The 14,821-nt window shown below is 36.9% G+C and overlaps 1 pseudogene across 1 annotated transcript; it reads right to left on the bottom strand.

Moving 5' to 3' along the window:
* Positions 1-6,153: 6,153 nt before the first annotated feature.
* On the bottom strand, positions 6,154-8,670 carry LOC308220100 (traf2 and NCK-interacting protein kinase pseudogene; annotated as a pseudogene). The gene is made up of 3 exons: positions 8,628-8,670; positions 8,463-8,523; positions 6,154-8,163 (listed from the first exon to the last, which is right to left on the bottom strand). The product of its transcript is annotated as a traf2 and NCK-interacting protein kinase pseudogene (transcript).
* Positions 8,671-14,821: the final 6,151 nt, after the last annotated feature.

Below are 14,821 nucleotides of genomic sequence, written 5' to 3'. Positions count from 1 at the left end.
TGCCCAACATTTGGGAAATTCTGATAAATTTTCCAAAATAAGCATATTTTTGAAATACTCTGGTGTTGTGTCAAAGATTATAAAAACAACAACAACAAGCAACTCCTCAGCCATCATCAGGTGGTGAGAATAAAAAGAAGCAAGGGAGAAACTGATGACATTTTTTGGCATTGTTTGAGAATGACTTGTTGAGACATAGACAAATCTGTAGTACAAGAATATATTATGCATATGCATATATGTATGTATTTGTACATGTGTACATATATGCATGTATATGTACATTTGTGTCAGTGTAAAATATTTAGTTGTTTTTTAGTGTTATAGTCCAAATATGGATGCATAACATGAGGTTTTAATGCATCCTGTTATCATCCATATTCATATGCATAAAAGGTGTGAGGTTTTGCTTGGTGGTTTTCCTAATGAATTAAACTTCTTTTTTTTTTTTTTTTTCAGAAAAAAAGAGCTGGAATAAGACATTTAATTTTCTTTTAAATTTCATTTATTTCAGTCTTAAATTGATAACAGATACCCAGATATCAAATGTTTTCCATAAGAAAGATGCATTTTAAGGAACACTAGATAGGTGTCTATGCATAAGGAATGTCAAATAGCCGATCTTCGAAACAGTAAATTCTATAGCATGACCTCTAGCTTTTACAGAAAGTAAAGAATTGAGTTACCACATATAAAAAGTTTATGGTTCTGCTTCTAAATTTCTAAAAATACACTAATATTACAAAATCTATCAATAAATACTTCACTACATGCATGTTATCAGAAGCTGGTATAGCTTATGGTTTGGTATAGAATAAAATACATAGTAATTTAGACTTATCTTTAGAGGTTTAGAGGTCTGAGAAGTCCATTACAGAAATTAGTCTCATTTTTAATACAATATCAGGTGGACAACTTTACTGAATAAATTTTGAGACATGTCTATATATTGAGAACAGAATATTTTTGTTCAGTCCTGATTTAAAATGATAGGGACTCCATCACATCTTTTGAAACGTTGTGCCAGAATTTATTTATCTTTCAGGTGCAAAAAATTTCTTTCCACTCAGTCTGATTGTGGGCAGGTATGAAAATCTGATTGCAGTGTATCTTTTTACTTACCATAAAATTCTCTTATCATAAAACCTCTTTTGAGGGAAACCTTTTATTTGGCGGCACATAAAATAGATAGATTTGTTAAATTTTTACCCCTGAAGTAATGTTTTGAGTTCTATTTTTTTTTTTGCTAAGTTCTGCTGAGTCTTATGTTACATTTGTTCTAAATTTATTAATAATTTATGCTTTTTGTTCAAATTTGTCTGTTTTGAAATAAATCTGTTCAAACCTACAGCAGCTGCCTAAATATTCCTAATAATAGCCTCACTAATTTTGTTTACAAAAGTAAACGAAAGAAGTAAGTACACTGCCTAACTATAGAAGCCCACTTTGGCTTAGTAGCAAAACTTTGGTTTGAAAGTCCCTTGTCTATAGGCAATGGATACTCTTTAAAACAGGATTTCGTTTTCTGCTTTCAGATATCTGTCACTGCCTGCACAAGAGCCTATTGTTCACAAAGCCTAAGGAATTCAGTTTGGTCTATCAGAATGATCCAAATTCATCATTACTCCCCGCTCCTGTTGTACATGTTGAGCAACAGTATAGACTATTGTTCATCACTGGAGGGTAATGTACAATTTGACAAGAAAAGGATAGCAGAAAAGTCACTTCAGAAAGCAATGTTTCCAAAACCTCCCTACTGATCTTGTAGAATGTAAATATCTTTGGTAGATGATCAGATGATCATGTTATCAGAAAGTGTAGATTAAATAGGGAAAGATGGATTATTATTTCTTCTTTAATACGTACAATGAAAACAGGTCATACCAGATTGCTCTCCTTGCTCCTGGAGGAACAGAGGCATCGTGTAGGAAACAAAGACCTTGGCTCCACGGCATTATGTATCAATAAATGTCTTTAGGAAAAACAGAATATTCTGAAGTGAACAAAGGCTACTCAGCTCTGTATGACCAAGTTGCTCCAGGAAATGTTTCTCTCTCTCAGCTATGTCTCAGACAGCTCTAGCTGTCTAGTGCAAGCTTGCTAATTATTAGCTTTTGTTTTCAGAATTGACTAAACTGTAAAATACAGTAAACCAGCCTAATCTCAGCTGAGGCATTCTGCTCTTTTATATTGAAGAAATAACGTGTAAAACAGGAGAGCATCCTGTTCCAGAAAATACAAAGGAGGAAGAAAGAAGATGACAAATAATTTTTAAAAATTAGGAATAGATAGTTTAGTCTGCAGAGATGGCCAAGTTATTCTATCCTGTGATCTCAGAGACCTCAGCCTGGAAGTCCTTCCTGAATCTGTTGCATCTTAAAAGATCTGCAAAATGTATGTGAAAGAGGAGTGCTCATGTAAAACAAGGGCCAAGTAAGTGGTTTTCCGAAAAGAAAATAGTTTTAAAATATTTGTTTTTCTGTACCTTTTAAAGATAAATGGGATCTCTTTGTGCATGCAAATTCCAAATGGACGTGCTAATTCATCTTGCTGATGACAGTATTGTGAGGTGGTTGCCTGTGGAAACAGCGGTCACTAGAAAGAGGCAAATTTAGGTGACTGAATAGTGGCAAAGCCACATCTGAACTCCAAATGTCTGCAGAGTGTTTCAGCTTTGTATCTCTGATGTATTAATAGCATCAATGTAGGCTCAATGGCTCATCTAACACCAGCACACTAGTTGGAAAAAAGAAGGATGTTAAGCATTGTTGCCCTGTGGGATTTTTAATGCTTTGCTTCCCAACAGTTCAGCTGTGACAGAGACTACTAACTGAATTTTACACAGGTCCAGAGTATGCTTGAAATACTTTTTATTCCTGTTTTCAAAAAAAGATATAAAGTTCTCCATGAATACGGAGTTCTACAACTGCATCATATTCTCAGCTACATTTTGCTTACAGAAGATGCCTTCACTTTTTAAATCCTGCTGAATTTGGACTAAACACAGCTTACATCTTCAGCAGCACCCTGCATTTTCATTGTTCTCTTTATTTACCTTACTGTTGTATTTGCTTGTTTTGCTGAAGAACTGCTCTGCATTGCTGTAGTACATTGTAACTCTTCCTTGCTTTATTGCTAACCCCAGCTCTACACATAAAAGAGTACTGCACAATGAATAATTAATCTGTCAAATATAGCCTCTTAATAGATTTCCATTAATGCCTTTGTTTCACAAAAGTATTTTTGGAATGTGACTGAATTTTACTCTGTATTAATCACGTACCTATGTGATTATTTGCTATTTGTAGTCAGAACGTGCTGTTTACTTGTGAGAGCCTGGCTAAGTTACGTGTTATTGTTTCTGTTTTGCATTTGGCTGTGCGCACAAGAACTAGCAGCCAACTGCTTGTGTGTGCATGCATACAGCCAAATTTCTGTGCTGGCAAAATTCCACAATTACACCACCAGAGAATTAGGCCTTTTGCATTCAGTTTCTGCGACTCTTTGCACAGAGTTTAATATTTACTCTCCATAAATGTTTATGCCAGATCAGCAGGAGTGGAAAGAGACACAAGTGGAGCCAAACACATTTGTTTGAAAATTTGGTTAAGTAGTCATGGACAATTACTTGAAATAATAAGCCTGCATACCATTTGTCACCAGCAATCATTAGTAGTTTTAATATTAGAATTGTTATTCTTCCTTGTGTCTGGGATTTATTATGTAGTGAGGCTCCTTAACTCTTATTGAAAAATTGATATGTAAAGTGGTGTTTAAAATCTGTACTTTTCCCTTTAAAGTTGACATTCTCTTAAGGCATAACTGATTGTGAATATGTACTTGAGTTCAACAATAACTATTAAGCTTCCAGAGAGCTCTAGAGTTGTAACTGATTTTCTTTTAATAATGACACATATCATTTTACATTGTTTTTTTTCCATATTCAGCAGTCCTTTCAAAAACTAATTACTCCATAAAAAGCAACTTTGCCAGGTAGATCAATCATTATCCTTTCCATTGAGGTAAGAATAGAAAGAAATCTTCAGGCTAAGCTTTTAATTTTGGCTGTCTCAGTTTGGAACTTGTTTCATAAAAGCTGGGTGTCTTTATGGAGTGTTAGATGATTTATTCATCCCCAAATGGAAGATCTCTATGCATACAAAGTCTTTTGTATTCTGTGACTCGGAAGTGATGGGTGAGACTCAGTTGGAAAAGCTGAATTGGGGCACCTTCCCTTAGGATCAGCAAAAGAAAACAAAACTTAGATGTTTATAATTCCCATTTCTGGGATCAGCTCTAGCCTTAATGTGTCTGTCCCACAGTGTGATCTATTCAGTATTTATGCAACGATTGCTCTGTTAAGTGTACAACAAAATTACATAATGTATGTATATATCAAAGATATTTCAAGCACTAACTTGTATTTCCAAATCTACATATGATATGGCAGGTGGTTACTCTGTCCATTGCATTGTTCTGTTCAAAACGAGTCTTATAAATTCAGTGACTATTTATGTTCAAATATTTCGTTAATGACAACTAACATATGTGTTAACATGTGTAGAAAGGAAAAGAAGATCAACTAAGATTTTGAGAAGTGACTAGTGGTTTCAGAATATAGATGGAGGAGCCTGATTCTCACTGGGTTAAAGCTTAGCATCTCCTAAAGACCTTATGAAGTTGCTTTAACTGAATCACCAGAAGACAACCATCTCTCTTCACCAAAACTGCATTTTAGAAACATATGGTACTGAGCTACACTGTTTATCCACTTTACCTATATACCAACCTGGGATCTACAGATTCCCTCCCAGTTGCCTTAGTCTGACTGACTGCTCTGGCATAGCCACAGAAAGATGGTCTCTTTGAACTACCGATATGAGGACAACAAATGCAGATTTAACAAGTTGTAATTGTGTCAGGTTTTATATTATTTGCATTACTTGGTAAGGAATGCTGTCCTTGAGGCAAGACACATGCTTTGCTGAGGTCTTCTCTTATTTCTGTAAGCAATAAGTCTAATCTGGACCTCAGGGTAGGGCATGAAGGGTCTGGCACTGCTTAGATACCTCTGATGCAACTTGAGCAGCTGGAAGCTGCATTCAAGGAAGCAGATTTTCCATCTGCAATATTTTCAAAGCAGATATTAGAGTGATTTACACGATTTTTCTTACTAGAGATATACAGATGATTCAGTTAGTTATAAGAAGGGAATGTACATTGCAAATGTAGAGTGTCTATAAATATTTTTTCATATAAAATTTGTTGGTTTCAGTTGTCATTAACCAAATTGTTAGCTTAAACAATATTCCTTATTTACTGCTTAATATCAGTATAAAAATAATCTTTCCACCATGTCAGCATCTCAGAATCTGTATACACATCAGGGAGCGTACATATTTTCTTGCAGAATACAGTTGCATTAACCTAGAAATACATGAATGAGGAACTGGCTAGCATCATATGCTCACTTCAAGAAAACTGCAGAAGCAGCTGACCTTCACTGGCATTGAACCTGGAAGCAGCAGAAGCATGTTAATGTGGCAATACATATGCTCATTAGACTCAGTGCCAAAACAGCGGGACTATCCTGCCTTGTGGACCAAGTAAGTATCTTGTCATGGCTGTTTCCAATCCTACATGCACTCTGCCTGAATGTCAGGCACAATTAGTAGAAGAGAACAGCCCTTGCAGTACAGTTTCAGCATAATGATCTGTTTCCTGGTGCTGACATGCCCCCAAACAGTTTTGTCTCCATCAGGCTATGGTGATATTCCTTCCTTGCTTCTTATCACGAGCTTCCAGAGGAATTCTGCGTGAATTTCTCCCAAGTTAAATGATGATAAGAACAACTATAAACAAGGCAGCCAACAGCCAACAGCCAAGCACAAACTGTAAAAACTGCAAGAAAACTACCCTCATTAGCACTGAAAGGGAAAGGCTGCATCTTGGAAAGCAAAGGAATCAGCTCTCTTGCCACTCCAGGTAAGGGTTATCACACCTTTAAGACAGTCAGGACGCTTGCTTCTTTGATGGCTTTGAATGCAGAAATCAGCAGAAAAATCCTGACCTTGACTCTGCTGGTACGAGTGTATGAGTATTTTATATGGGGCTTTGAGAAACTGGTCTAGTGGAAGGTATCCCTATGGCAGAAGGGCTAAAACTAGATGATCTCTAAGGTCCCTTCTAACCCTAAACGTTCTATGATTCTATGATGTCTAGCTTTCCTTCATTTTCACATCCTCTTTGTGCTTAAATATGAATTGAACCATGCCTGAAAATATGCAACAGAAAAAACCCACATTTTCAGCTGTAACCACTTATTCACATGTGAAACTTGAAAATCTTGTCCTAACACTCCCATATAGCCTAGTTATTTCCCCAGCTCAGCTTGTAGGCACACTCAAAACTTAGTAGGCCTTTCTGTCTTTAGAACAATATCTCTCTCCTGAAATCATTGCATACTTTAAACACTTTTTATGGTACTTACCCTATTTTATGGGAAAACTTGCACTAAAAAAAAAAAAAAAAAAAAAGTCCCTAAAATTAATACAGTCTGTCACATAAACTTTTGGTTGGTTGATCGGATTTTGTTTCTTTGCTTTTTGATTTGGACAATGTCTCCATTTCAGAATCACAGTATCACAGTATCACAGTATGTTAGAGATTGGAAGGGACCTCAAAAGATCATCTAGTCCAATCCCCCTGCCAGAGCTGGAACACCTAAATAAGTTTACATAGGAATGTGTCCAGGCGGGTTTTGAATGTCTCCAGAGAAGGAGACTCCACAACCTCCCTGGGCAGCCTGTTCCAGTGTTCTGTCACCCTCACTGAGAAGAAGTTTCTTCTCAAGTTGAAGTGGAACCTCTTGTGTTCCAGTTTGTACCCATTACCCCTTGTCCTATCATTGTTTGCCACTGAGAAGAGCCTGGCTCCATCCTCGTGACACTCCCCCTTTATATATTTATATACACTAATAAGGTCCCCCCGCAGTCTCCTCTTCTCCAAACTATAGAGACCCAGCTCCCTCAGCCTTTCCTCATAAGGGAGATGCTCCACTCCCTTAATCATCTTAGTTGCCCTGCGAAAAAAAAAAAAAACCAAAACTGTAGCCTCAAGAAATCCCGTCTCAGTGTTGACTCCCCAGGCAGGTTTAGGATGGAGCTGGGCTCTCCAGAGTCATTTTCCTCCTCCTCCTCCTCACTTCCACTGTACTCATACTCTGTCTCATCTTTCTCGCCTCGCTTCTTCTTAGTCCTGTCAATGTGGTCCTTGAGCTGGATGCGGGCCTGCCTTTCATTGGGCTGGTCTCAGATGAAGGGGTGCTTCATCAGCTGCTCTGTGGTTGGTCTCTGGCTATAGTTCTTCACTAGGCAGCTCTCAATGAAGGACTGAAACTTTTTAGACCACTTTTTTGATTTCAACCTCGGGGCTGGGTTGCGGGGTATGAGGAAGAGGGCTCTCATTGGATGCATGTCACAGAGAGGGGGAGCGCCTTCCGCCATTTCAATGGCCGTTATCCCCAAAGACCACAAGTCACTCTTGAAGTCGTAAGTGGCATCAGGATTTTCATCGCAGGCAATGACCTCAGGGGCCATCCAGTAAGGCGTTCCAATGAAGGTGTTTCTCCTGCCCACTGTTCTGTCCAGCTGAGCACTGACACCAAAATCCACCAGTTTAACTTCTGCATTTTCCGTCAGCAATACATTCTGTCCCTTGATGTCTCGATGAATTACTTTGTGCTGGTGTAGATGACTCAAGCCCCGTAAGATCTCTCTGCAGATGTAGGCAATCCACTCCTCCTTCAAGGTGTTCCCCTTCGTGTTCTTGATGAGGTCAGTGACAGAGCCTGCGCCGCAGAACTCCATCACCAGCCAGAGCTGATCATCCGTTCCTGGTGGGTTCTTCTTAATAAAAGCACCGTAATACGTAGCAATATTTCGGTGGTGAGAATACTTCTTCAGCATATTAATTTCTTGTTTGATCTCTTCCTCTTCATCCCCGGTGATGTCCATAACCTTAATAGCAGCAAGCTGGCCTGTTTTAACATGATGACCCTTATATACCTGCCCATAGGTGCCATTGCCAACAAGCTCCACCAGTTCAAAGATTCCTGCAGGATCCCGCAGCGCCGAGAGGTCGATCTCGTCCAGGCTCCGCGAGCTACCGAGCGGGCAGTGGTGGCGGCCGACGCGGCGCTGGCGCTATTTAACGCCTCTCCTCATGTGGGGCGCCGGGAAGGAGAAGCCACCGCCCCTACCCTTCCGCCTGCAGCGCGGCTAGGGGCAGCCTCGGGCTGCCGGCAGGCAGGGCACGCCACGGGCTGTATTTATGTTAAGACATGTCTTGTCCTTTTGGTCAGCCTTTTCTTTCAAGCCCGGAGTTCAGTTTCTGTAGCAAAAATACCCCCTAATTCCTGTAAATGGTGTGTTAGAACTGGTCAGCAACTTCTTTTGGGATACCTTATCACAATATCATTTGTTGACTCACAGCCAACATGTTCTCTCAGTGGGACAGCAATATCTAAAACAAAAAATTTGACCCAGATTGCCCTTAAGGCACTCACTAATGTTGTCTGAACAGGTAAAGCATGAGCACTATAACAAAAAAAAGGAAGATGTACTTACATCTTGTAGTTGCATCCTGTTGAATCTGAGGTACAATCTCCATCTGGAGCTCCTGTGCAGTTTGATTTTCATAGCATTTCTTACCTTTGTGGAATCTCTGAGGGACTGTGCTTATAATTGTTGATTCCCTCTCTCTGCTGGTGGATTAATCCTGTATTTATTTCCCTTGGTATCTTAGGAACAGAATAGCTTTGAGAACGCTACATAGCTGGGGCCTTTTTTGCTTTTGCTTTTTAGTCAGACGGTTGAAGACCTTCACGGACGTAAGTACATCTATATTGTATGGATGTAAGCCTTGTATCTTTAGGGCACTACAAAGCAACTGTCCTTAGGAACTTAACACAGACAAGTTCCTTACTTGCTTGGTCAATTAGGGACATTAAGAAACCCTCTACTGAAATATATCTTAAAAACCTGATCATAAGGGAAAATTATAAGTGCTTTTTCCTACTCTACACAAGAAATAGTACTTTCTGAGGCTTTTCCTGTCAGGTCAGATGAACTACAGAAAATTTGTATGTGCATTTCTGTTTTATTAAGCTTCCTTTCTGTTGGCTGAAGACATAGGTACCAAGTCAAATAATACTAGTAATCACAGGTCAGCGATCAGACCAGTCTGTGTTAGCAGCTTGAGATGCTGCTAAGGTTTTACAGCGCGACATTAGTTCCATGAAACTGCTTAAAGAGTACTGCTTTGTACTTACAGATAAATATGAACTCTTAATGGAGGATAATGCTGAATTGGGGTTCCACAGGAGTGACAAAGAGCACTGGACATTTTTTTCCTAACTTCTGATCTGTATGCTTTGAAGGTCCAAAATATTTGGGAGTACATATTCAGTTGTCCGATTAAAATTCTGTATTCATAAGTATAAAACATTGAAATTCTAACAGGACCAATTTAAAGACACACAACCAAATGCATATGGCTTCTCACCAAAGAGGTCCTATGTTACAGGAGCCTGCAATGTTCCATACATTACTAAAAATTCTCAGAGAACTCTGGAAATTCAGAAATGGTAACTGTAGATTGACACTTGTTTTACTACCCTAATTAGCAGAAGATGGTTAGAAACGTGGCTTTTTAAAACAGTAACAGAATGCAGTGGTTACTTTTTTTTCACCTTCGTTTTTTCGCAGTCATTAAAAAACATTCTTTCTGGAAATGAAGTTACCCTGTTTCATTTTTTAGAGTTGCTATGTGGGTGTTTGTCTGTGAATTCTGTGAAATTACAGATGTTGCTTTATTTAATCCCATGGTGACTTGAAAAAAATAATCGATATCTTAAGAAAATAATAGATTAGAAAGAAAAATGAAGTTTTGCCCAATGAAAAAGATGTACTGGTACTAAAAGCGGTTAGATACTTGTTCTTAATATTTGTTCCCCAGGTAGCAATGTAATACTAATTTGAAGCTAATAATTTCAAGGTTTCTTTGGAGTTTGATCATACAAACGTTACATCTTCAACAGCATTTTACACTGGCAGTCAGCAAGCATGTTGAAAGGGTTCAGACTTCTGGAATATTGCCAAGGATATGTCATATCAAATGTAACGCAAACTGCAACACTGCAAGGCCCTGCGAACTGCAACAGGCACTGCAAGGAAGCCTTCTCAGTAGTTTATAAGTAAAGGTATTGATGTATTTATTTTAATCGCTTTTTTGATGATTACTAGCATACTACAAATCCATATATATATAGGATGTATATGAGACAGCATGACACAATCAGGTTTTATTTTCTCTTTGTGTGGGTTGCTCTTACAACTGCCATTCATGCACTCTATGACACTTCCCAGAAATGGGAAGAGGGGATAAAGTATTTTGGTCATCCTGCATGTCTACTTACTATTTTTTTTTTTTTTTTCTGCTCATAAGAAGGGGCAGAATTATATTGCAACCTACTTTTCACCCTTATTTGAAATTCTTTGGTTTCTATGGAAACAGTATTCTATTGTTGTAGTTGTAAATTGGGGGACAGTAGTGTTCCAGCGTTTCATAAAAAGCAGTAGCATAAGTTCTCTGTGACTATGTGGAAAACTTGGTTTGCTCTATGAGGCTTCTATGTAGAATTATATTCTGAACAATAATCAGAAGTCATCTAATGACCTGGATTCTCAAAACCAAGTTAGATTTTATTAAAACAGCAATTATCTCTTCTCAAGATTGCCTAACACACGAAATCTTCAAATATGTATTTGCTGTATTTACACCTTCCAGCGGTTAATGATCCCAAAATTCATGTCCATGATTCATCAAACCCACTGATGTGTATTTTTCACTTGTATTGTTTACGTAGTGTATAGTTGCTCTGCAGAAGTGTAATTGGCATCTCTGCTTCCAAGGAGTTTTGGATTTCTAGTCTGTGCTTTTAGACATTCATAAGATCTGGAGGCTAATATTAAAAGCATTAGGATGATAAACCAGTGCTAAACTGATAGCTATGATTGAATGAAACCAAAATAGCATAATGATTACTCATAATGCTGTAAATGAGAACAATTTAAACGAAGAATTTCTTAATCATGGCTCTGTATTTCTCCTCTAAAAAAAAAAAAAAAAAAAAAAAAAAAGACAGAAGGATTCCTAATGGGAAATTACTCCCTTTTCCAATTCTCAATGTTTTTCAGAATTTCTAGAAGCCATTTTTTTGAGCAATTTTAAAAATCTGTTTTAGAACTCTAAAAAAAAAGTAAAAAAAAAAAAAAAGTCATACAGCCTTAAACTGTGAATCTTGTTTTGCTTCCATTTTTGCATCAACTTTGCATTCTTCATTTAAAAACCAAAAATAATAACTCATTTCTGCCATCATTGTCCAACTGAAAGTTAGCCTTGGTACTCTTCCCTCCCCCTGCCATTTTTTGGTATGAAAATTAGAAGACACTTTGAGAAACTAACACATTCTAATTTCTTTCTAGATACTTTTTGGTTTTATCTTCTTTATGCTTTAATTTTTTTTAAATACAGCATGAACATTTATTAAAAATTAGATTTTAGAAAATAAAATTAAAATGGGAATTTCAGTGAACAAATTGATTAAAAGCTACCTCCTTTTAAAATATAATTATAAACAGAGAGCCATAATCAAGTGATTGCATTTCAATAGCTCCCAAAGGAATAATTCATGAAATTGTGCTCTGACTTTTATATGGATAAAGTAGGAAAATGGTACTGAATTGCTGCCAATACAGGTGCAACCAATACAGGCATGGGAGAAGCTGTCAGTAGTTGTGATCTAGATCAGTTTGTTACCCTGGTAAAAGCTATATATATTATTAATTTATAAGGCCCTATATATATATGTGTATATATATATATGTAGCAAAAAAAGATGAAGTCCACAATTTTTCAAGAAGAAGAACTTTATTCAGTAAAATATTAACAGAAAAACTAATGATACCAAAATGACATCAAAAGGAGTAATATAATCCTGATGCATATGAAGATGAGAGTAGGAAAAGACAGACTATATTTCTTGTGATTTTGATAATGACATAAATACTTCTGGAATTCTTTCTTCCTGCCTTATGTTGCTGTGGGAAATGCATTGAAATATTGAATAGAATATAGAAAAGCAACGTGAAATATTTTTAAGAAAGGCAATAGACCTATTTTTAAAAAAATATTTATCTTATTAAAAAAGGAAAAAAAAAAAAAGCCAAAAGATAATGTTACCAAAATCACTAAGAATAATATTGATTTATATGTACCTATACAGAAAAAAAACCAAACAACAGAACAAGAACCAGTGAGCTGGAAAAAGACACTAGATGTGTTTAGTAACAAGAAGCAAGACAAACGTTCTCTGCAGCAGAAATGATTAGCCACTAGAACTACTTGTCATGGCCTGAGACAGATTATCCCCATCACTGAAAATGTTTATTTTATTGGAACAGGCTTCCCAGGGAAGTGGTAGAATCGCTGTCCCTGAAAGTGTTCAAAAACCATACAGATGAGGCCTTTAGCAACGTGGTTTAGTGGTGGACTTGGCAGGCATGGGGTAAAGAACTTGATCGTCTTAAAGGTCTTTTCTATGATTCTGTGATTCTATGGTTCATCCCATACTGTTACACGTAAAAATCACATCAAGTCTTACTCATGGTTATCCAGTAGGCCTGTGTGCAAGTGTTTTTTTCTATTTGGGAAAATTAGCCTCTTCCTTACAGTAGCTAGATAATCTTTAGGAAGTCTTAACTAGATGCATATGTTTCTGGTTTAGCGATCTAGATATTTCCTTCTCTTTCCTTTTAATAAAATGACAACTACAACTTTTATTCAGAATTCCTTAAATATTTATAAATATTTTAAATTCTTCGCTGTTCTATATTCTGCCCTCAAAATGTTTTGTTGAGGTTACCCACCTGGTTCATCATTTCATGGAACACTATGCAAAAAATCTATGGGGTTACTGTTACTGTCATTTTCCTGTATTGTCTCAAAAGATAAACTTGCTGTGTCAATCCTAACCTTTCTTTTCTTGCTGTTTTTTTCATCTTAAGGTTTTTAAATAGCAAAATCAAAAATTCATGGTGTGTAACTACTCAGAAATAGGCTCCATTAAGTGAAATTTAAAGGAGTTCTCATTTTCCAAGCTGGTGCTTTTATCTCTTCAATAGCTGTCGTTTACTAACAGTCCAAACCAGGTTTTTCAAAACCATTCCTATAACACTGTGGCCAGAATTTATCTTTAAACTTTTGACAAATGAGTTGAATTCAAGATACACTCTTCTGATTTCCTTCTGCAGGCAATTTATATGTCACGGTTATCAGAAAACTTGTGTGCTACAGGCACCATTTTTATTGGATATGATGGAGGGCTAACTTGAAATTTTAGCAGAGTCATTAAAGGTGGCATTTGTGGAGTCGATTTATGTTATGAGATTTTTTTAAAAGAAGGCAGCTAAAGAAATACTGGTTCTTGAACAGTAGTCTGAAAAGTTTACTCACCAAGACCATCATGAGTTCCTTTCCTGGGATTTCACAATTTTTAGACCATAAATGTTCTGTTAGGCGTCTAACTGTATGAGTTATCAATTACCCATTTGTAAGAGATGTTGTCAAAATCAGTAATACTTTACATGGCAATTCTTCATGCAAGACTTTTTTAATAATTTTATGAACATTGCAATATTCTGAGGGAAAAAGTTTTACTTTATTTTTTAATATATCCATGTCTAAATCCAGTGTGAACAATGAGAACTGAGGAAAGAAAATGAAGTCAAAACACACCCCTCTTGAATATTTTGTATGTATCTTGCGCCTATAGGTACCAAGAACAGGTATCCAGTATTAGGTATCTAATGTTAGGTATCTAACAATTAACTTAATCTGAGTGCAACACATTCAGCTAGACTTCTCAGTTGTTATTAAAATACTCTTCAGTTCAGCCTGATTATTCTATGTCATGAAATGCAAGGATAAGTTTTTTAATAAATACTTAAGTGCTGCTACATTATTTCTCTAATTTGCTTTCCACATCTGTGGTCTACTGGATTTTCTATTAGAACTCCACTTTATGCAGGCAAAAATGTGCTGAAACAAGCTGAAAATATGCATCAGCACTCAGAATCAGGTAATAAAAATGACGGTTGCTCTTTTCCTTGTAGTGCAGACAACTCAAATCAAGGAAGGACCCTACAGAGAATCCTGCATTAAGAATTCTGTTCAGCAACTGAATCTTTCTGTGCTGGGTCCTTTCCTTGGGAAAAGTGAGGGTGGAAGGTGCTTCTGAAACGGCCACTTGTTTATAGCATAAGCCAGGCATTCACCTTTTCTGTCTAGGTAGGGCTGCTCATAACAATATTCTTTCTCATACTTCTGTTGAACTCAGCCCTATAAAAGCACTTTCTTAGGAAACCAAAAACTACATGCAATTTTCTGCTTGTTTAGCTTGTTTCTTTCAGGTACAGTTCAAGTACCCCACACTTCTCCTCTTGTTATTTTGATTTTGATGTATACTTTACTTCTTCCATGTATATTTTCAACCAAGTTAGAGAAGATGTGTTTTTTAGCCCTACAGATTTTATCAGCCTCATGGAAGCCAAAAGCAGCAAAATCAAGGACAAGCATATGTGGTTTTAGTATTGCATGTTAATCAGCTATCTTAAATTCATCAATTCATTCTCTTAATGCTTTTCTTTAAATAAAATTCAGGTAATATGATATATTCACTTGTTCCATTTTGATATGTATC

This window comes from Psittacula echo (genome assembly GCF_963264785.1).
Source record: "Psittacula echo genome assembly, chromosome: 4".
NCBI classification, from domain to species: domain Eukaryota; kingdom Metazoa; phylum Chordata; class Aves; order Psittaciformes; family Psittacidae; genus Psittacula; species Psittacula echo.
This window is presented reverse-complemented; position numbering and strand designations above follow the sequence as displayed.